Here is a 21,018-nt window from a genome sequence, read left to right as displayed (position 1 = left end):
TGGGTTGTTCAGGTCAACCCTGAGTTGACTGGTAGATCATCTGCCACCCTATTATAGGATTGTCAGATGTTTTCCCACCCCCATTTCAGAAAATCAGAACTCAGAAATGCTCTTGTCTAGACCCACATGTCTCACTTCCTTTTAAATATCAATAACAGTCTGAAATGTTACACCTCAGAGTTAAATGTTCTAGATTATATATTCTGATACGCTTCAAGAGCCATTCAGTACTCCAGGTGTGAATGTACACAACTGAATGAGAGATGAATAAGAAGAGATACCAGGTCTCATCACAGCAGGTGAGATGAATTTCAGGTGAATTATTAAGGGCCCCAGTTAAGTTACTGGAAGGGAGGATTAGACCTAAATAGCCTGATGGGGATAAACAGATTAGACAGAAAGGCCTAGTGTACTAACCTAGTACAAAGGGTATACTTCTGATCTAAGCAAACTAAACAGGATACAGCATCACTGATAGATTGTAGTGCCTGCAAAACCCAACAAGCAAAACAAAGCACTAAAAAAGAAGGTGCAGAGGAATTAATTATGCTTTCAGTGGGCTTTAAAATAAAACAGTTGGAAGCTAGTACTGTACATGTTCAAGTGTGAGTAGTTCTATAAAAAGAAACACTTTTTTCCAGTGCCCTTAACAAGTGCAGGAGATCATTTCGAACCTTTTCAAATGTAAATATCCTTTACTCATTCTTATCCTAAATAAAAGTATTTATCTCATTCTATAACATTTCTTACATTATGTAGGGCTGTGAGTTTCCGGATGAGGGATTTGGAATGGCAGAGAGGCAGATAAGTAATAGCTGCCAAGGCTTTTACAAGAGCATTACATCTAAAGTGTTCTACTCTACACTATGGACTAATAAGCTATTTTAAGCTGAAGTCCAAATGTTAACTCAATCCTCAGTTACCTTGAGATCTGTCTTTCATCCGATCAATATTTCTGTTAAGTTATTTTTTACCTCTTAAATCTGATTATTCTATATCAAAATATAACTTTCCCACCCACTAGCAATATATTTTTGTATGACAGCTGTTCCCTGAATAGACTGTAGTCCTATACTTACATATACGTGATCTTTAAAGAAAAGATTTCTGAGGGATGGGATAAGATGTTACTGTGAATCGGTCATTAGCAAACCACTAAATGTATCGGTTCCTGAACTGAAGTTCCTTCGTGAATACTAAGTATTCCAGGAATATCCTTTATTACATTTTGTAGTGCGTGCAATGATTGAAATGATTTGAACTGTAATAACAAATAGCCATGTTTTAAATGCATTGTTATCAGGGTTTCTCATGATCATTGTGGAAGTCTCTTGATCATGACTCCCCTAAAACATATTAAGAAAGATACTGATGTATACCATCCATGTGTGCAACACTTATTCCCCTTGCTAAGCAGTTAATTGTACAGTTAATCATATCATCCAGTCATCTGCTCCAGGCTCCCTCAATCTCACAATTAAGGCCCAGGTTTTCACTAGTTATAGGTCCTTCAGGTTTTGTGCGCTCCTGTTGAGACACCTGAGTCTAATTTTAGCGGTGATGAGCATCTGCACTCTCTTCAGACTCCAGAATCAAGCCCAAAGTGATTCAATATAAGCACTAAAAAACTGAAGCAGTTAACATAGTTAGATACCTGAAAAGCAATTGGCCTTAATTAAAAATTTTTAAAATTAAAATGCAAACATTAAATAGTATTTACTTGGCATCACTCCCATTGAAAAACCAACCCCATGCATATTTTGAGAGAGACAATCCGGCACAAATTGCAGCATGTATAGATTGTCTCTCATACAGAAAGTTAACTTTAGTGCAGCATGTATATTCCAGTTGTACTTAATGGAATTGGAGAGACAGGTTTTGACTACATCATAAGGGAGGCAACAGAGACAGAATAAAAAACTTTTGTAAGATTTATTTTTTCCAGGTTCTATCAGGAAGCCCTGTCAAAGGGATTATGACTGTGCAAAATGCTTCAAACAGAATTCTGAGAAGAGAAGAGCACTCTACAAACTGTACAGGTTTGTTGTTGTTTTTTAATTATAGAATGATAACAAGAAGAAAATCTAAGATACAGTTCTCCAGTAGTCAGAACTAAAGCTAATGCAAGTTTTGGAGAAAATATTACAGAGGTAACCACACTACAAACAAAAATCCTTTGCTGTGGGCAGCATTACCTCTTTGAGCATAGTTTTCCGAGCTATACACACTATTAATACTTTTGTGTATTTCCAGTGTCCATCTGAACAACTTGCTTCACTTTACTTGGGAACAAAGTGCCAGGATGCTACTGCATTGTGTTTTTATGGAGTATGATTCCCCCCCACAACCTTATTTCTTCTAAGTGTTGATTTGTTCCAAGTATACTTTTAACTATAATATTTCTTCTTACTAATTTCTAGCCAAAAGCTCAGAACTGATACTTTATCAGTACTTTACTTTTGACAGGAAGATGACATAGGTGGCCAGCTTTTATGAAGTTGCTCTCTCTTAGCTTCCTGACTCCAATTTGTTTTTGGCCTGTTACTTCTCCAATTGTTTCTTTTTCAGGTCTTTAAGTGGATCTTCCTCATCCCCCACCCCCCAATCCAACTTGCTGTAGGACTTCTGTATGCTTTTATTTACTTCTCTTGTCTCTCTCTCTCCAACTTCTGTCTGGCTACTGTCTTCCACAAACACAAATTCAGCTAGTATCTCTATGCTGGGGACTCGGGGGACTGACAGAAATGATGGTTTGTTGTGCTATTCAGCCCCTAAAGTGCTCCACAGCTGTGCAGTGACAGAAGTGTGTGGCTACAGAACATTTAAAAAATGCCTGATCACAGATGTACCTGTTTTCTCTCAAATGACCCATGGCCTAATTTATCCAGTTGTGAATATTGCTGTCTGGCTCTTGTCTAAATTAAAAGCTCTAGTCTTTCATCTGACACCTCACTGCAGATATTCAGCTGTCACATTAAATTCAGCATAGCTAAAACAGAGCTCCTAATCTCTCCTTCTGCAAGTCCTTTCCCAATCCGTACTAATTCTCTTTCACTGTGGACAGTGTTATCTTTCTGCCTGTTGGGCATGTTATCTGGGTGCTAGATCTGCTTCTGATATTTTCCCAGGTCAGTGGTTCCTCTCCTGTGGCTTTCAGCAACATTTTGCCTGTCAGAGCTTTTAATGTTGCTTGTGGCCACAAAGATATTTTCGTTTCCAGAGATCTACTTCTTCAGGTTTGCAGATGGAGCAAAATCTGATGTTGCCCACAATATCTGATATACTTGGTATTGAATTCTTCCACTGGTTTCCCCCATATATCTCTCTGTAGATATCTATATCTATAGATATCCTCTCTGTCTCTCTCTAATATAAGCTACTTATCTTCACTTTCAAGGTACTCCACTGCCTAGCCTCACTCCTATATATCCTCAGGTCTTAGACACACAACGTATTTACAGCAAAATAATTTGCTCTGGATTTTACTCTGAAGTGAACTTATTCTTTAGTAAGGAGAAGACTAGTTTTATCCCAAACTGACTGCCCAAAGTAGCCACTATTCTAGTGCCTGGCCCCTAGGCAGCAGAGCAGATGGTTTGCATTGAGTACATGGCTATCCTAGGATGAAAAGGCATTCATACACATGCCTGTGCCACAGTGCCAGGCACTTTTAAAAGCACCTGGCACTGAGGTGCATGCATTTGTATAAATGACAAAATACATGTCAGCGCTAAGTAAATGGCAGCAGTGTGCTTCTGAGCTGAAAAGCATTGCAGGAACCATGCAGAGGGTATAGCTGTGGTGGTGGGCACGTGAGCCCTTGTGGCAGGCGGCTGCTGGGCTCTGGGCCTGCTGGCACCTCTAAACCAGCACGGGAAGTTGTGGGCACATCCTTTGTGGCCAGTCTGGCTGCCAATGCACCCATCCACAGCTGCAGCAGCCAAATGCCACCTGTGTGCACCAGGCTGGGCTGTCATGGAGCTACCAGCCAGCTGTGAAGGGCCCCACCCCTTTAGCCTGGCCCGGCCTGGTTTGCTACCAGCTCCCTGCACCCACGCTGGGCTGGGTCGAGCTGTCGGGAACCACTGAGGCAGAGCTGCATGGAGCTTCCACCCCATGCCCTGCAGTGGGGGAGGACGAGGAAAGGGAGAGCCCTGCTCACCGCAGCAATTCCCTAACAGCCTGGCCTGGCCTGGGTGAAGGGAGCTGAGAGCAAACTGGGCCAGGCCAGGCTGGGTTGTGGGGGCATGGCCCTTCCCAGCCAGAGGTGAAGCTTGGGCTGGGATCATGGGAGCTGTGCACCTAGATTGCTCCTGGCTCCCCAGGGCCAGGTTGGGCTGTCACAGAGTGGCTGTGACATGCAGGGCTCTCCTCCTCCCCTGCTACATAATGGGCAGAGGGCCTCAGTGGGCTGGGCTGTCATGTAGGGCCCTCTTCCTCCCCCACTGTGGGGCAGTGGTAGGGTGGGGTTCTGTCTGCTCAGGGCTGAATGTCTATACTTAGCCTAGGAAAGCAGAATTGCAACACATTCACAACAGTAACTTTCTCTGTATTAAATTTACTTCTAACTTCCACAGAAGTAATTTCAAATTGGAGAACAGCATTTCCTCTAGGGTAAATGCTATGCATTTTGGAGATCCACTCCATTTTTCCTCCAAAGTAAATGGAGGATACTTGAGTAAATGTGTCAGGTACTCAACACCCTCAATTATTATCAAAACATATTAACTATCACTCTGATCAGCCCATGATGCTCGTTTCCTGTGTCTACCTGTTTTATTAAAAAAAGCAAAACAAAACTCACCTCTTTCCTTCTCCCATGATGCCTTCCTGGTTTGGGAGAAGCTTCTATTACCCTTCTGAAGATCCCTAACTCTCCTTTCGTGATGCTAGAACAAAACACAATTAAAAATAAAATCTCATTGCTTCCTCCCTTTTCCACACCAAAAAAGGCCCTTGTTGTTTTTCGTACTGCTGGTCGTGTAACAATCACGCAGACAATTTTATTCCATAAAGTCTTGTACTGTCTGTTCCTGAAATCTCTTGTTTAATTGTAATTTAGTCTGCAAATTCTTTGGGGCAGGGGCTATCTTTTTGTTCTGCGTTTTGTAGAAATAAATTTATCCAGCCCTCTAATTTCTCTAAGAAAAGACTGAAAAAGATGCTGATGCTGTATGTTTAAGAATACTCTAAGATAAGAAAAACCCTTCTGCTTTATGTCTTTTACAAATCTTTGTGAAGAAATGTTTCTCCCTTTCCTAAAATCAACAAGAAGGTGATAACAGTTCTCAAAACAAAATGTGTTGCTGAGCAAGCAACTGTTGTGTGACAACTGAATGATCTACCTCTTCCTGTCTCTCAAGGTTGCTTTGTTTTAAATCATGTGTCTGTTCTCACAGTCTTGGATATAAAAAAGGTATGTTAAATTGTAGCAGGGAGGAGTTCTGTTTAGAACCCTCCCTGCGTTCGCTTGTATGAGCTCCAATAAACTCAGACTGGGTCTATTAATTCTAATACCAAAACACAATGCGAAGTTTGATTTCTTCCACAGCTTGTATAGCCCCTAGGCCAATGGCATCCTAGCTCTTGCCTAGGATACCAAGTCACTGTGAAAGTACATATAAAATAGTCTAAAAACCTTACACATTTATCAGGGAGAGATCCTTTCCTGAGTCTACCTTCCTCCTCTTTTTTTTCCCCCCTCCTCATATTGTTTCCTGTTTACAAGTTTTGCTTTATTCCTAATACATAGTCTGTTAATAATCATACCTGGGTATGATGGTTAGATAAATGAGATTTAGAGGATTGCTTTTGGGAACTGGCTTGTAGGTAAAGTGTATATTGTGGTAGAACAATGGTCCAGGAGAATGGCAAGAGTTAATTAGCTTGTAAAAACCTGTTTGTGACAAAGTTTCCTTCAAGACCCACTGTGTCTGAAGCCACCAGACACACAGGCTGGGAAATTGAAAATGTGTACCACAGTGTTCCATAGCATGAGAAGGTGGCATTGGGTAACAGTGACAAACTGCAGAGCCCTTGGTATTTCCAGTTTTGGTAAACAGAACAAATTAGGAGGCTCAGGAAGTAACCAAATTAAGATGTGCACATGTGATGGGCTTGTGAAACAAAGGAATATGCTGACAAGGCAGAATGTGGAGAGTATGATGACCCCTGGGAAACCAATCAATGGAGCTCAGAGAGAGAGAAAGACTTGTCAGAGGAGAGCGAAAATACAAAAGAAGGGATTTCAGAGCAATAAAGTGTCCCTGAGAAGGGAACCAAGGCCACCATGGACAGTGGGCACACCACCAGCTCATCCCACCCACCCCAGGGATGGCCTCAGCCCTCAACCTCTAGGCTGCTAACATCTGATACTCAAGAGAGAACCTGAGGGTGAAGCTTGCGTACTGGCCAAACATGCTTTCCCTCTGTGACAGCTCTGGGATTGGTAGATATAGAATTGTTTGCATTATTCTTATCTGCTATTACAGTGTTATCATGATATCACCATGGTTGGGTATGGGCCTTTGTGTCCTATTGACATAAGGTCGGCACCAGTCAGTACAGTTAGGTCAGTCTTCCTCTCTGCTATCTCGCCTGCCATGACTTTGACTTAATTGGGGGGGGCTGATGACCCCCAACCCAGAGCTGTCACTTGCCAAAATGCAAGACCAGGTGCACACCCCAAAAAAACCTCTTTGCAAAGGGAAAGAAAAATAAATGAAGACCTGACATCCATTCAGCGATCTTTCCCACACTGCAGGAGTCCCTGGTGCTGCCTCCTTCCTCCTTGCCTTTGATCTATGCGTGCTTGATCACTGAAGCCATGATCAAGTATTTTTGGTTTTTTTGGGTGTTTTTTCAGTGACTGGTGTCTTGCCACCTCAACTGACCACCTGCGGCGACCAATTAACGCAGAACCATTTTCTTTTTTCTTTCTCTGAACTCTAAATACCTTGTGGATCTGTTGCCCTGTTCCCAGGGGCTTCAGTCCTGGATGGCAGATGGGCATTTACCCTCTCTGCTAGCCCTGTCTCTCTCCTTTACCTTCAGTTCTTGTCCTGGCACACGGAGGTGGAAATAGCCTTATCAACTTGCCAGGTGAATTGGATTGGTTTAATTAAGCTGCCAGGAGCTATGTCGGGGTGGATCGGGGTGTCCCTCCAGAGTGTGGCCATGCTGCTGCAGCTGGATGGACCCCTTGGGCCAGAGGCCTTCTCTGGATATATATCCTCAATCTTTTCACAGTTGTATCAATTTAAATTTGCCTATAATCGAATGGAGAGGTCATGGTCAGTCTGAGGGTTTGGCATCCACCTGGAACAAGATATCAGAGTCATAAATCCAGTACCAATAGGTAGAGCAGGCTTTAAGACACCGTGGATTACATATTTGTCTTTGATACAGTCAGTACCTTATGGTTATCAAATATTTTCAGCTGATGCTATTTTGATTATTGAATTGGTCATTGCAGCTCAATTGTACTGAATACACTAGCTTGTGTTGCTCCACATTGTCTATATACCATTGACTGTATAACATTTTTAAAGTAGTTTGCATTTGTTTGGAGAAAGCATTTTGGAGTTTTCTCCACTTCATATTATTGGGGTGGATGGCTTAAATGATTCCAAGATTTTATTTGATAGATAAAAGGTTGACTATTTTTGGAAACTTATTATTTGTAGAAATTTTCCTGTAATACCTTAATCATAAGTCTAGGACCCTTCGTGATGGATCTAGATCGTACCTAGCACAAAACTAACAGTAGCATTCTGAGCAGATAAAAACAGAACAGTCTTTGTCAGTTGTTTCTGTTTATAAATTGTTTCACCTAGTACAAAGCTGTCTAACTTCTCAACAACCAGAGGCCAGCCCTGAAGCTGCATTAGTATGAGCCATATTCCCTTAGTGGTACTCCCCTGCTGCACTGTACATGCAGGTAGTCTCCACTTCAGCTCCCCAGCTGCGGGCTGCCCTGCTGCACCAAGTCAGTCTCCCCCAGTGCCATGGGCAGGCAGTGAGAGACAGAGGGAGAGGGGATGCCCAGAGTCCTTAACTGCTGCTGCAGCAAGAGCTGTGGGGGAAGGGTGGTGGCTGTGTGCAAGCCTACAGGCCACCAACTGGACAGCCCTGTTCTAGTAAAACTCTGCAGCCAACTCCACAAATATAAAAATGGAAGCAAACTTAAATTTGAAACTTTTGAGATGGATGAGAACAGCAGCATACTGGGAGGGATACACACTTTATGCAGTGCCTCTTCTCTTTCTTGAAACTGGTATTTCAGCTCCTCAAGCTAGAGACGGAAGTTAAAAATAAACCAGTTTAAGTGAGCAGAACCTGGCTGAAACCTGTAACAGAACATATGTTCAGTGCACATAAACCCGTTTGAAAATGGCCAAAACTGGTTTGAGATAAACCTGGTTGAACGTAGTATCAGACTTAACTGATTTGGGTCAAACCAGTCTATGGAACTTTAGTCCAAGACCTCTTCCTGATTCAAGTTTAAACCAGAGTCCCCCAGCAACCTGGCATGTTCTGCAGCCCTGAGCTGGGCTGTGCTCTTCGCTCCAGTGGAGCAGGGTTGGCCTCGCATCTCTGCTCTGTAGCCAGAGCATGGGCAGAAGTGTGACCAGACACCAGCCCCCCAAAGGTAAAGGGAGCAGGGAAGGGGTTTATTGTGTACAACCTCCCCAGCAGGTAAGTCTGTGGGGGAAGGGGCCAGAGGAGGGTGTGGGGCTGGGGCAGGCCCTGCACAGCTGGGACAGAGCCACGAGTAACTTGTCTGGTGGGGGGGGAGGGCACCTGGTACAGGGAGGGTGTGGCAGCTCCCGTGCTCTGCCTTGGCTGTGCAGCATGTCCCCCTGCCTCAGCTCCTATCACTGCTCCGTGTACGCCCCTCCTTATCCCTGCTGCAGCCGATGGAAGTCTGCAGCCAGGCTGCCTTGCGGCCCTACCATTGGCCCACATTTGCAGGGGCTAAACCCTGTTAGCCCCCACTTCCACCTATGCCTTCAACTGAGATGGCTATGCCGGCTGGATTCTGACCATGCGCCCAACCCTGCCCCTTAAGCAGCAAGTGGGGAGTGACCCTGTTGGGGCAGCAGCCCCTGTCATGGTGTCCCAGGACTGTAAGCCTCTTCCCTACAGGGGGCTGCAGGTGCGAGTGGGGCAGGCAGAGCTGCTGCAGACTGTGTGGGGCGAGCAGCAGCAGAGCACTAGTTGGGGCTTAGGAGGCTATGGCCACCCCTCGAAGCCCTGTTGCCACCCGTGCTCCTGCCTGCAGCACAGCCCCCCCACCAGGAATAGGTTTGCACTCCCTGGGACACCATGACAACAGCTGCTGCCCCTGTTGGGATCCCCCCTGCTCCAGGGGCTGGGGTGTGGCCAGATGCCTGCTGGCATGGCCCCTGAAGCAAAGGGGGTTTATTCCCACCTCTCTCCCTGGGAAACCCCAGCTGGGGTCTGCCCAGCCAGAGGCAAGCAGTGGAGGCAGTGGCCAGGCCTGGCTGAGCCTGACTGGTCCCTGATAGTTGAGGGGAGGTAGGCTGGAATAAACCCCCTCCCTGACCCCTTCACCTTAGGCGGTCATGCTGGGCACCGTGGTGTCTGGGCAGGGGGCAGGGTCTGGTCACCTCTCTCCCCTCCCAGCAAAGGCTGCTGTTCCCCCTCCCCCTCTGGGAACACCTTGGCTGGGGCCCCTGCAGGCCAGGGTGAGGGTTTAAATCCCTCCCCAATCATACTCAAGCCTATCAAGGCCTGGCCCCACCCTTCCAACTCAGTTTCCCTTAGCTACTGCAGAAGGGAAGTGAGGGCTCACTCTAGCACCCCTTGGCTTCTGGCCTGAGTCACAGCAGGCATGTGCCTGCATTTCTGGATTCAGAAGTGAATTTCTATTCATTTGCTTGCCAGCTCTATCTATACAGTTTAGATTAACCTGCAAAAAACTGAATCAATTCAGGGCTGGGCTTTTTGGATGTCTGTACTTAGTCCTTTTCAACAGCACAGGATCCCACTCTCTGCACTGGAATACTTAAGTAAAGTTTTTTTAAGTTGTTATTTTCAGGGCACTGTATCAGCCTAGGCCCCGGGCATGTAAAAGATTGCCTAAAGCTTCAAGATTAAAACCAAACTATAGTTGTCAAAATGTTCAACTGTACAGGTATAATTCCATGGGGCTGGGGAAGAGAATGAGAAAATAAGCCACAAGCATTAGATGATTGCACTTTGCAACAGTCACAGTACATTTAAGCAATACCCACCCCCACTAGGCTGTACAATCTGGGCATGAGATGTAGCAAACAAGAGCAGTGGAACTTGGAGAATCAACTGCAAGTAATGGCCAATGTGAAGCCAACACCAAAGGGGACCTAGCCTAGAAAAGGTCCCTAATGTTAAAGTTTGATGGGATGACGGTGCCTAGATATTACATCTGTTCTATTTCTACAGTAACCTGGTGTCGTGAGTCTCTCAAAAGCTCTATCTATCACATAGGCACAATGCTGAAATCAAAGGGCTAGTCACTGATGCAACTAAACTTTTCCAACACAAGAAATGCTACCAAAATATTGGGGTACTCACTGAGGACAGCTTAATGTGACTTAATGTGATCATCAGTGCTTGCCTGACAAGACACCATTACTGAGTTTCTAGGCCCTGACCGTCCATCAGGCATGAGATGCATGTGGAAGCACATTGTCCATTCTGTGGGTCAGAATTCAATGTAGGGAAGGAACAGGTTAAAATCACTCAGATCTCCAAGTTAGATGTTTTCAAATCAGCAGGGCCTCTTGAGATTGATTCAAGAGTGTTCCTGTAATTGGCTTAAGTAACTGCTGAGCCTTTGGGTTTTATCTTTGGAGATCATACGAGCTCCCAGGAGAAGAAAAAGAGCAAAGAGCATGTCTGTTGTTAAAACAAGGGAAAAGGCCGATCCAAGATATTACAGATCTTTAGTACCTAGAAAGACGCTGAAGCATAGATTCATTTGTAAGAACCTAGAGACCAAGAAGATGGGAAGGAAGAGCCTGTACAGAGTTGTCAAAAGCAAATCCCCCCCTAGCTGACTGGATTTCACTTCTGTGACAAGCTGAACATGGTGGACCTTGCCTCTGGTGGGGCTTGAGGTCTCCACTTGGTTGACTGAATGAGGCAGACAAAGTTCTTCTGCTAAATCTGGTATCTTGTATTAGACTGACTAAAACAGTTGGAAAAAGTAGTCTTTGCAAGCTTTTGGGTGCAAACATCCTCCATCCGGCTGAAGAAGCATCTGCAGTTGGTCTGCGCTCTTCCCAGATGGACTAGAAAAGAAGCCAGAGGCCAGTGTGCAGGCCAGAGAGCTGGTCAGCGGCTGACTGAATTGAATCCCCCTCCAATAGTTCATCCATTTTTTTAAATATAATTTCAAAAAAAGGCATGGATTTGCGGGATTGCAAGACAAGAAGGCAAGGATTCCTTGAGGTGCTATCTTTTATTGGGCCATGTGCCTTGCTGAGGACTGGGGTGGAACGAGATCAGCTTTCCTGCGAGAGGCAATCTCCACTGCCCTCTAGCTTAATTCCATCCCAGCTCCCTCGCTCTCCCCCCTTGACCAGTAAGCGACACTAACTGGGGCTCCAGCCATGACTCCGCTGTGCAGGCTGCCTGCGGGAAGAGGAGCCAAGCTGAGGCATGAGGAGACCACCCGATAAAGACCCCCGTAGAGTTGCGCTCCCCCCACCCCCGGTCCCCGCGCGGCGCATCCGCAAAGAGCGGGGCTGCGGCTCAGACACACATAAGGGGCGTTGCTCCGTTGCTCTGGTAACCGAAACCCCCCTCCCAACTGCCGGGTAGCCGCGTCCAATCAGCGGGCGGCTGGGTGGAGGATGTGGGGCCGCCCGGTTACCCGGGAAACAGGATTGGTTTTCGTTCTCGCCCCCCTTCTCAGCCTTCCCCTGCTGGTGACGTCGGAGGTGTCGCAGCGCGCGGGGTCTCCCGCCGTAGGCAGGTAGGGGCGGGTGGGCCCGCGGGGCCGGGGGGCCTGGGGCCAGAGCGAGGCTGAGATGTCTGCCCTTTGCGTTCTCCTGGCCCTTCCTCCAGGGCGGCGGCACGTTCCCTTCCGCCTGCGCCCCGCAGTGCGGGCTGTGGAGGGCAGAAGCAATGTTTGGGGATACAGCCTCTTGTCCTAGGGGCGAAAGCAAGGCAGGCTCCCCGAGGTTTTCCCTTGTCTCTGTGGAGCCCTTTACCTCTAGCTTGGGGGGAGAAGGGGGCAGAGCTGGCAAAAAGCCCTGCTGAATGGAGGTGAGCAGACGAGATTCTTTGAGCAGATGTGGTATCTTGGATTAGACCAGTTTAGTTGGGGAAATTGTTCTTGGTAAGCTTTGGGACGCAACGACCCTACTTCAGGCATTGGAGAGACTCACTCAGCCAACAGCAGAGTTTCTCCAGTGCCTGAAGAAGGGTGTTGATACCCCAACACTTGCCAAGAACAATTTTCTGAACGATTTAGTTGGTCTAATAAAAGATACTGTGTTTACCCAAAGAGCCTTGGCTGCCAATGTCCATAGACCAGAGGTTTTCAAACAGGGGTATGTGGGGACCTCCCCTCCATGTGGATTGGCTGCTGAGGGACCACCTCCTCCCCCGCCCCCCCCCATGCTCCTCTGGCTGCCAGGGGGCTTCTGCCTTCTTGACCAGCTGCTGGGGGTACACTAACCCAAAAAGGTTGAAAACCCCCGCCTTGGGCCAATGCGGCTACAGCCAGGAACTGCTGAATGGAGGTGTCCCAACCAGCCAGGCGCAAGGGGTAAACCAACCCACCCCCATCCTCAGGTGCCCCAGGTCCTGGCATCTCCAAGGGATGGTGTGGCTGGGTGACGGCTCTGAGAAGGGAAGTAGACTGTTTCTGTGAAGGAGGTTGCTAAATCGAGAGGGAAATGAGATCTCTGCTTGATTGGCTCTGAATGGTGCTCCCAACCATTCATCGATTTGAAGTGACGGGCAAGGATTTCTTGAGGTGCTGTCCTTTATTGGACTCTGCCTTGTTGGGATGCAGTTTGGCAAGGTTTTGTATGCAAAGCATTCCTCATTCTCATCCAGTTTGCCTGACTCCATCCCAGCCAGGCAGCTGGTCCAATAAAAGATACCATCCTAAGAAATCCTTGTCTCTTGCATTATTTCAGGACCATCATGGCTACATTGTGCTAGCACTACCACAGATTTTAAGTTCGGAAGAGACTGGAAGGTATAGGATTTCACTTTGTAATTTCTCTCTCCAGTGTAGGAGTTCACTCTGTAATTTCTGCAACAAACCGAATAACTTATTGTACTAAAACACATCTTTCAGCAAGACGTCTAATCTTGATTTAGGAAAACAAATGATAGAGAATCTGCTACATTTTCCTTGTAAACTACCACGTGTTAATTATCCTCACTGTTAAAGATCTGCATCCTGTTACTATTGACTTTGTTTCATATTCTAGTCTTTGGATCTTGTTTATGCCTTTTTGACTGTGTTTAAGAGTGCAGGTCTTTCTAGCATTATGCTGAACATGCATTCCTGGAAAACGGCACATAACTCTCTTTCGCATAAAGGGAACCCACTGTACAATGTAACAAATAGGGATATGTTCCAAGACCTTGATAGTACTGACCCCCAGACCCACTTCTACCACTTTTGCGAGGCAATTTTGGTACTTGCCAACAGCAAACAGTACACGTGAGCACAAGGTGGTTGTGAATGTTACCGTAATGGGGATGGTGGCTACAGAGACACATCGCAGACGGTGAGTGAGAAGCACAGATCCACATAGGAGACTGTTTTGGTATGTGTCACTCCCACAAACCAGCTGACTCTGGGCTTCCATCACACTGATTGCATAAAGTGAATTACCTCGCATATAATGAATTTTTGGTATAAAAAGGGTCATCGCATAAGAGTGAATTCACACAACAGAACCTGCATAAAGCGAGGGAAACCTGTACTCTGGAAGAAAATGAGTGATAATTGAATAAGTACTTATCAAATAACTTTTTCACTTTACTTTTTGATAAGCTCAACATATTGAACTTTTAAGTCTGTAGTCAAAAGGCAGTTAGAATTGCAGAAAGTCAGCAAATGTTATTTCTGGAATGTTTTACAATTCAGTTTGACTGTGCTTGTGGAGAGCAATTGTCCCTATTTATTTCCTGATCAAATGCATAACATTAAATATTATGCTATGTTTTGAATTACATATTTGGTGAATCTACAGGTGCCATTAAGGTGATGTGATGAGCTCTGGTGCAGTTCACACGAGAGTCAGCTTTTTCCATAGGTAGTCTCTTCACATTCACCCAGGACCCTAGAGGTTAGAGCCAGGGTGGAGCAGCCCTGGGCTGGCAGGGTGCTCGGGGGTGGGGGAGAGTTCAGCTCTGGGTGCAGGTCTGAGGAGCAGACAGCCTGTGCGCTTTTGAGCCCTCATGGTCCAGCCAGCCCCGGTCACCATTTATGTGTACATTTTGGTGCAGTAAGTTACTGTGCTGTAAAATAGTACTGTCTTGGACAGTGTTATTTTATGGCACAGTTAATTAATCAACTGCACACTGATGCTGACGCATGTGTAGATGGTGATGCTTTACTGAGGAGCTAATTATTCAACTCCACAGTAAAGTGCCAGGAGATGTGCCTGCCGTAAACGATATGCTGTGTATTAATCAGTCGAATTCACTTAATCTTTTGTATTATTATGTTTTGTATTGTCACAGCTTCCAAAGTTTCCAATGATCGTAATATAGCTGTATCAGCTGCTGTTTTAACACGGGGAAGACAGGAAACCTTTAAATTTTCAAACAATTCCCATGTCTTCTGCAGCTTTTCTGGCTGCTGCAGTAGTTTTCTGTGGTCTGCTGAGGATGGGTTAAAGATTCTTTTACAAGTCTTTTTGCAAGGTTCTTTTGTTTGAAAACAGGCCAGCACAGCTATTAACTTCCTTTTTGGTCTCTTTGTTTTTGTTTAACATTTACTTATCCTCTGTGCCCTGCCCCTGGCATTGACCCAAAAGGTGGGAGCTGGTGTCCTCCACACTTTGATGGAGGTGGTCATTTGATACTGCAGCTCTTCCCTGTTCTTCATGGGTGACACTTAACTGTTTTGTGGTCTGTTCTAAGGGTTTTTCGTAAAGTTTCTCTTAAACCCCCTTTTTTTCATTGATTCCTACTAAATCAGGAGTGTCAGATACAGCTTGAGGGCTGGCTTCAGATATGAAGCCTTATAGTCCAGCCCATGAGTCTTGAATCCAATACGTATACCCAGGACTGTCCCGGGGGGAGGCGGGGTGTGAATTGGGGCGACTGCCTTGGGCCCTGTGCTTTGGGGGGCCCCGCGGAGCAGGGTGGACCAGTGGTGGCGTAGAGCTGGGCAGAGCGGCTCTGTGGGCCAAATGAGTTTTACACCTTTGTACTGGATAGCTTTGTGTAGGACTTTGGCAAGTAGAGTACATGACCTAAATAATGTGCTTCCTTTTATCTCTGGTGGAGATAAGCCACTGGCTAGTGATTTCTCAGATCTAGTTGATAGTAACTCTTCCCATCTGCTTCCAGAATCTTTTGTTGGCCCAGTTTTCCAAAAGCATCTAATTTCTGTCCATTGTTTTGGTAAATTAATAGTTCTCACAGTGGCATGTTATGGTGCTGTATATCTTTTCTTTTCATATATTTGTAATTTTGGTGGGTATCCCTTTTCTATCATGGATGCCACTTCCTTCTTGAGATTTTTGTTTATTGTCACCCAGGTATATGAATTTCTTCTACTTTCTTAACGCTTGCCTTCTAATCTGAGGTTGTGGCTTCATGTTTGCATTTCAAGGGTGTTTGTTTGGACATAGACTGATTTGGAGTCCTGCAGCCTTCCATTTAATGCCAGGTATTGTATCTTTGTAGCTTTTCAGGGGTGTTGCTTATAATGCAGCGTTATTAACAAATTCTTGCTTTTCTAGGAATTTACCATTTTCCCTTGCAAAGCTAATATTTGTGTTGAAGAGACTTACATAGACTTTAGTGATGGCTGTGTGGAAAATTGAGTTAATTGTGTGGTTCGCTGCTAGTGAATTCTGACAGTGTTCAACTTGGAATTCCATAATGTGTTTCTACTTTTTAGACAAAAGGGAATTTTACATGATACATGTTTTGTATCTGTTAGACAAGTAACTGCAACATGGATGACAATCAGTACCTTAAGGCCTATGGGCACTGCATGCAGTTTGGGTCCCGAACTACTGTGGTGGGTGCTGTGTGGCATGGTTCCCAGAGTAGGCACCGCAGGTGGCACAGTCTCATCAGGGTGGGCACTGTGTAGTGTGATTCTGGCTCTGACTGGTCTGGGATCTGAGCTATGTGCCTTCAGCCAGACTATGCCTCATGCAGTGCCCTTGTTTGGGTCTACTCTGACCCAGGTGCAGCGCTGTGTGGCAGTGTCATGTGGCAGGGTTCTGTGGGCCAGAACTGGCCCATGTGTTTGACACTTCTGCCTTAGACAGACTTAATAAATGCTTTTTCTGCAAGGAACTAAGTGGGATCTGGCAGGAATTATACATCTAACCTGAAGGTTTTCAGTTTTTCTGAGAAACTATAACAAAATAATATCAATGGAACTATTCCCAGCCAATATAATCTTGATTTTACTTTTATAAACAAAATTTTTACTACAGATTATACGAAAGATAAGTAAGAAGTGGTTAGCTTGGCACTATGTAAAGATTTTTTTGCACAGTAGGTGAAAAAATGTTCTTTGCCAGCTGTATTATTTCAGACTTCAAAATATTTTGTGTTCCTTTAAAATACTATCATTTTTCTAGATAGTGAAGTTAGGACTAGAGTAGACTATGTTATTGTCAGTATTAGTTCTAATAAAAATGGGTCCAGAGGCCATAGTCCAGATACAACTGCCCTTCCCACTGTGAAAGTTACAAGTACTGTTTTTCTCTAGTATTTTTACCATTTGGGAGAGCTGTACATACTGTACTTTTGAGGACAATGTCTAATAATTGATTACCTACATCAAATACCAGTTGACTTTACTAGGAGTTCTCTGCACAAAACTTTTGCAAGGTATGATTATCCTTAAGGTCATAAACAATACTGAAATACCTAAAACAATTTCTGAGGATACCTCTGTTTGTATTATAGTGTCTTCTAAATATACTATGGCTGCTCCCCTAATTGTTTAAAAACAGCTTAGTTCACAGTGTATGTGTTGATCAACTTTTTAGAGTTTTGGCAGAAGATGTTGAATAATAGATTTTTTTTAAAATGTTGTTAACTAGTATTGATAATGAATTGGTTTTCATATTTTTTGCCTGACATTGTATGAGATGTGTGGGGTTAAATTCATTCAAGTAATTCTGCGTCCAGCCTGAATTCAGTGGCAGAAATTCATCATGCTGCCAAGCAAATTATTTATAATTATTGAAGTAGTGTGTCCCTTTAATTTTGGTAGGTAGTTTAAATTAAAATATTAGCTGAAGTATTGGCTGCTGTTGTTGAGGTTTAGAACAGAGCTGTTCAACTGGTGGTCCACAGGCTGCATGTGGCCCCCATGGGGATAATGTGCAGCTCCAGGGCTCCTACCCAACCGCTGCTCCTTCTCTGCACTCCAGCTGTTACTGTATCTCCAGGCTCCCCCCTTCCTCCTCCAGCTGCCACTTCCAGCCTTTGCCCAAGGGAGTAGGTCTGTATGGTTAGTGAAGGTGAGTCTGGGACCTGGGGGATTAGGGCTGCATGCAAGAGAGGAGGAAATTGGGACTGCACCCAGGAAGGACATCAGAGCTATGTGAGCCGATGTTACAGCTGAGGTGTGCGATTCACCTGTGTAGCTTTGTGTTGCAGTAGGGAGGATGTAATTTGCTTGCACAGGCATGCATTCCAGCAGAGAAGGAAATCACCCATGTGGCACAGCAGTGGGACAGGCACCCGGTGCAGCAGCGGGGTGATGGGGAGCTTCTGTGTGGTATGTGGTACTGGTTTAGTTTTTTTCCTCATATCGGGATATAGGACTGGAAGGGACCTCTTGGATTATTCACTCCAGTCCCCTGCCATTGTAGGCAACCATGTGGTATAATTACTTTAATAAACTTATCAAGTTCCATTCCCAAATCTAGTTAAGTTGCGTACTTGTACTACTCCTATTAGAACGTTGTTCCGGACCTATGCCAATCTTCTGGTTAAAAATATCCTATTTTCCTGTCTAAACTTAATCATGGCCAAACTGAAGCATTTTGTACCCATTTGCTTTTGTACAGTAGTGTAACTATGGGTGAGCAACTGTGGCAAAAGCCTCAGGTACAGACTTAGAGAGAATTCAACAACAGAGTGGCCACTGAACCAGCCACTAGTCCACTGCTTCCGTTATGCCATTAATGTCTTTTGTCTTCTTTCCTGGTGCTTACTTTCAAAAATGCATTTATTGAGAGAAATCAAAATTCTTTACAGCATTCATTTTGCTAGGCTTAACAAACCAAACTCATTTAATCTCGTAAAGATAGGTCCTCAATTCACCTGATCATTTAGCTAGCCCTTCTCTACACATGTTCCAGTTCAGTTAATCTTTTTGAACATGGATGAGCAGAACTGCATACATTATTGCAGATTCCTTACCAGTATTTTTTACAATGGCATTAATAGTTCCTTGTAGGTACTTTGCCAGAGATCCATCCCTTGCCTTTTTGTGCCATATCATGTCAGTGCCTCATTTGTTATCTTTTAATTAACTGATACTCTCAGGCTTGTCTCTTCCTTTGTTATTCCTGACTAAATGATGACAACACCTCATTTCAGAAACTACTGGAATTAGTTTTTAAATGCATGACTTCACATTTTGTATTATTTAACTTTCTTTCTTTGAGGTCGTCTTTTCCCCACCCCGTATAATGTCTTAATTGTGCTCTATATTGATGATACCTCCCAACTTTGTGTCATCCATAAACTTCCTATTTTTTTTGCCAAAGTTGCAGATTAAAATATTAATATGATTGGTTTCAAGGACAAACCTTTATGAACTGTTACTAACCTCCCTTCAGCTGGATATTTCTCTTTTTAACACATCCTACTGTCAACATCTCTGTAGCCTGTTCCTTATTTAAACTGTACAGTTTTTGTATTAATTTCCGTTTTAACAATTTTTCAGTTTGGTAAAGTATTTTATACAGTACCGAAGTCCAGATAGATTTAATGTACAGCATTGTACTTGTGTAAAACAAAGCAATTTTATTACTCTTCCAAAACCTACTCTTGATAAGCCCATGCCACATTTTATCCATTTACTTCATTAATTATTTTTTCTTCAGAATTTTTTAACCCTTGCGACTATGGAGAAGGGAATTAGCTAGTACTGTTTTGTTAAATCCAGCATTGATATTCATTTTGCCTTCTCAAGCCACTGGAATAACTCACTGACCTGGGGCATTGGGTAGGCATCAAACTTCAACACTGCATTTAGCTTATGGAAATCCATATAAATCAGTTTATTTTGTCTGGTTTGGGAACCAGTATGACCAGCCTGCACCAGTCACTTGACACTTCTTCAGTCACCCTTATTTCCAGCATATTCTATATCTCATTCCTTTCAGTCTTCTGTAATTGCTGTGGTATTTGGGAGAACCCTTTTTTGATGGGGCACCCTGGTTTCAGGATGATCCATTGATTAAGTGGGTGCTTCTCCCCTATTGGGTGGTAAGTGCATCTGGAAATGCCCCCAGTAGGCCCCCTGTGTCCACTCGTTGAGTTTGAGTTTTCCCCCAGAGCTACCTCATTGGTTGGGAGCTGAATTGTTTTTCTACACACCCTTTATTCTTTGATAAAGTGGTTGAGGCATTCAGCTGTTCTTGTGCTCATTAGGGTTTTAAGATATTTATGTGATGAACTTTGGCCATTGCCCTAACAAATGCACTCTACAATTAGCTTCTCTGATTTATCTTATCTCATGGGATCCCTGTTATTCAGAAAGTACTTTGTTCCCCAACAAGGGTAACAGCAACAGGACGTGACCCCAAGGACTAAGAGCTATGTGTTCTTATTATAATATTGTTCTTAGATCTGAGATTCTCCTGGGTGAATGCTTCGTTTGGTCTACCTGTTCCCATAACCTAACACGTTGGATGACATTTTGAGACGTCAGTCCCTTTGTCTGCCAGGTCTCATGAAGTAGATCTGGTGTAGCTTGGGGCTGCCTCCCATATAAAAGTTCGAAAGGAGAGAACCCCATGGAGGATTAGGGAACGTCCTGGGTAGCAGGAGGAAATCCCACTTTTTGGGTTCTCTGGCCACACACTTTTTCAACATCCCTTTCCAAGTCTGGTTAAATGACTCCAGGGGCCCATGCATCCAGGGGTTCTTAGATGAACGTTCTGACCTGGTACAATCTGTGGGCAAGGCAAGAGCCCCCAAAAGGAAACTTGCCTGCCTGTACACAAATGCCAGGAGCTAGGGGAATAAGCAGGAGGAACTCATCCTCCTGCTTACTGCAAATAATTACGACGTTATAAGGGTAACGGCGACCTGGTGGGACTCCACCCATGACTGGACCACGGGTATAGATGACTATACCCTGAACAGGAGGGATCGAATAGATAAAAGGGGCAGGGGTGCAGCTCTCTATGTTAAGGAAAGCTATGCATCCCTGGAAGCTGATGTTGGTGACCAGGGTGGATGACTGGAGACCCTCTGGGTTAAAATCCATGGGGAAGACGGCACAGGGAACACAACAGTGGGAGTCTAATACAGACCTCCCACCCAAAGTCAGGAGTTTGACCAGGAGTTCGCCCGGGAGCTGGCTGAGGCTACATGCTCCAGGACCATGGTTGTCATGGGTGACTTCAATTACTCAGACATTTTGTGGGGAGATCACTCAGCAAAATCTGAGTGGTTGCAGAGCTTCCTCTCGTGCGTGGATGACCTCTACCTGACTGAAGAAGTCTCTAGGCCAACAAGAGGTAAAGTGCTGCTCGGCCTGGTACTGGCTACTGAGGATGACCTAATTGGCGACCTAGTGATCAACGGGAAGCTGGGTGA

The 21,018-nt window shown here is 44.8% G+C and overlaps 1 protein-coding gene across 1 annotated transcript in view; it reads left to right on the top strand.

Moving 5' to 3' along the window:
- The first annotated feature begins 11,856 nt into the window (after positions 1-11,856).
- The window catches only part of WDR17 (WD repeat domain 17), a 118,797-nt gene continuing 109,635 nt past the window's right edge, over positions 11,857-21,018 (top strand). Inside the window, exon 1 of the mRNA XM_090036151.1 lies at positions 11,857-11,983. The gene's annotated coding sequence lies outside the window, so the exon portion shown is untranslated. The remainder of the gene's footprint in view (positions 11,984-21,018) is intronic.

The sequence above is a fragment of the Crocodylus siamensis genome, chromosome 2 (assembly GCF_052110815.1).
Source record: "Crocodylus siamensis isolate JL-2025a chromosome 2, ASM5211081v1, whole genome shotgun sequence".
In the NCBI taxonomy this organism is placed as follows: domain Eukaryota; kingdom Metazoa; phylum Chordata; order Crocodylia; family Crocodylidae; genus Crocodylus; species Crocodylus siamensis.
Note: the sequence above shows the minus strand (reverse complement) of the source record. Positions and strands in the feature narration are given on the sequence as shown.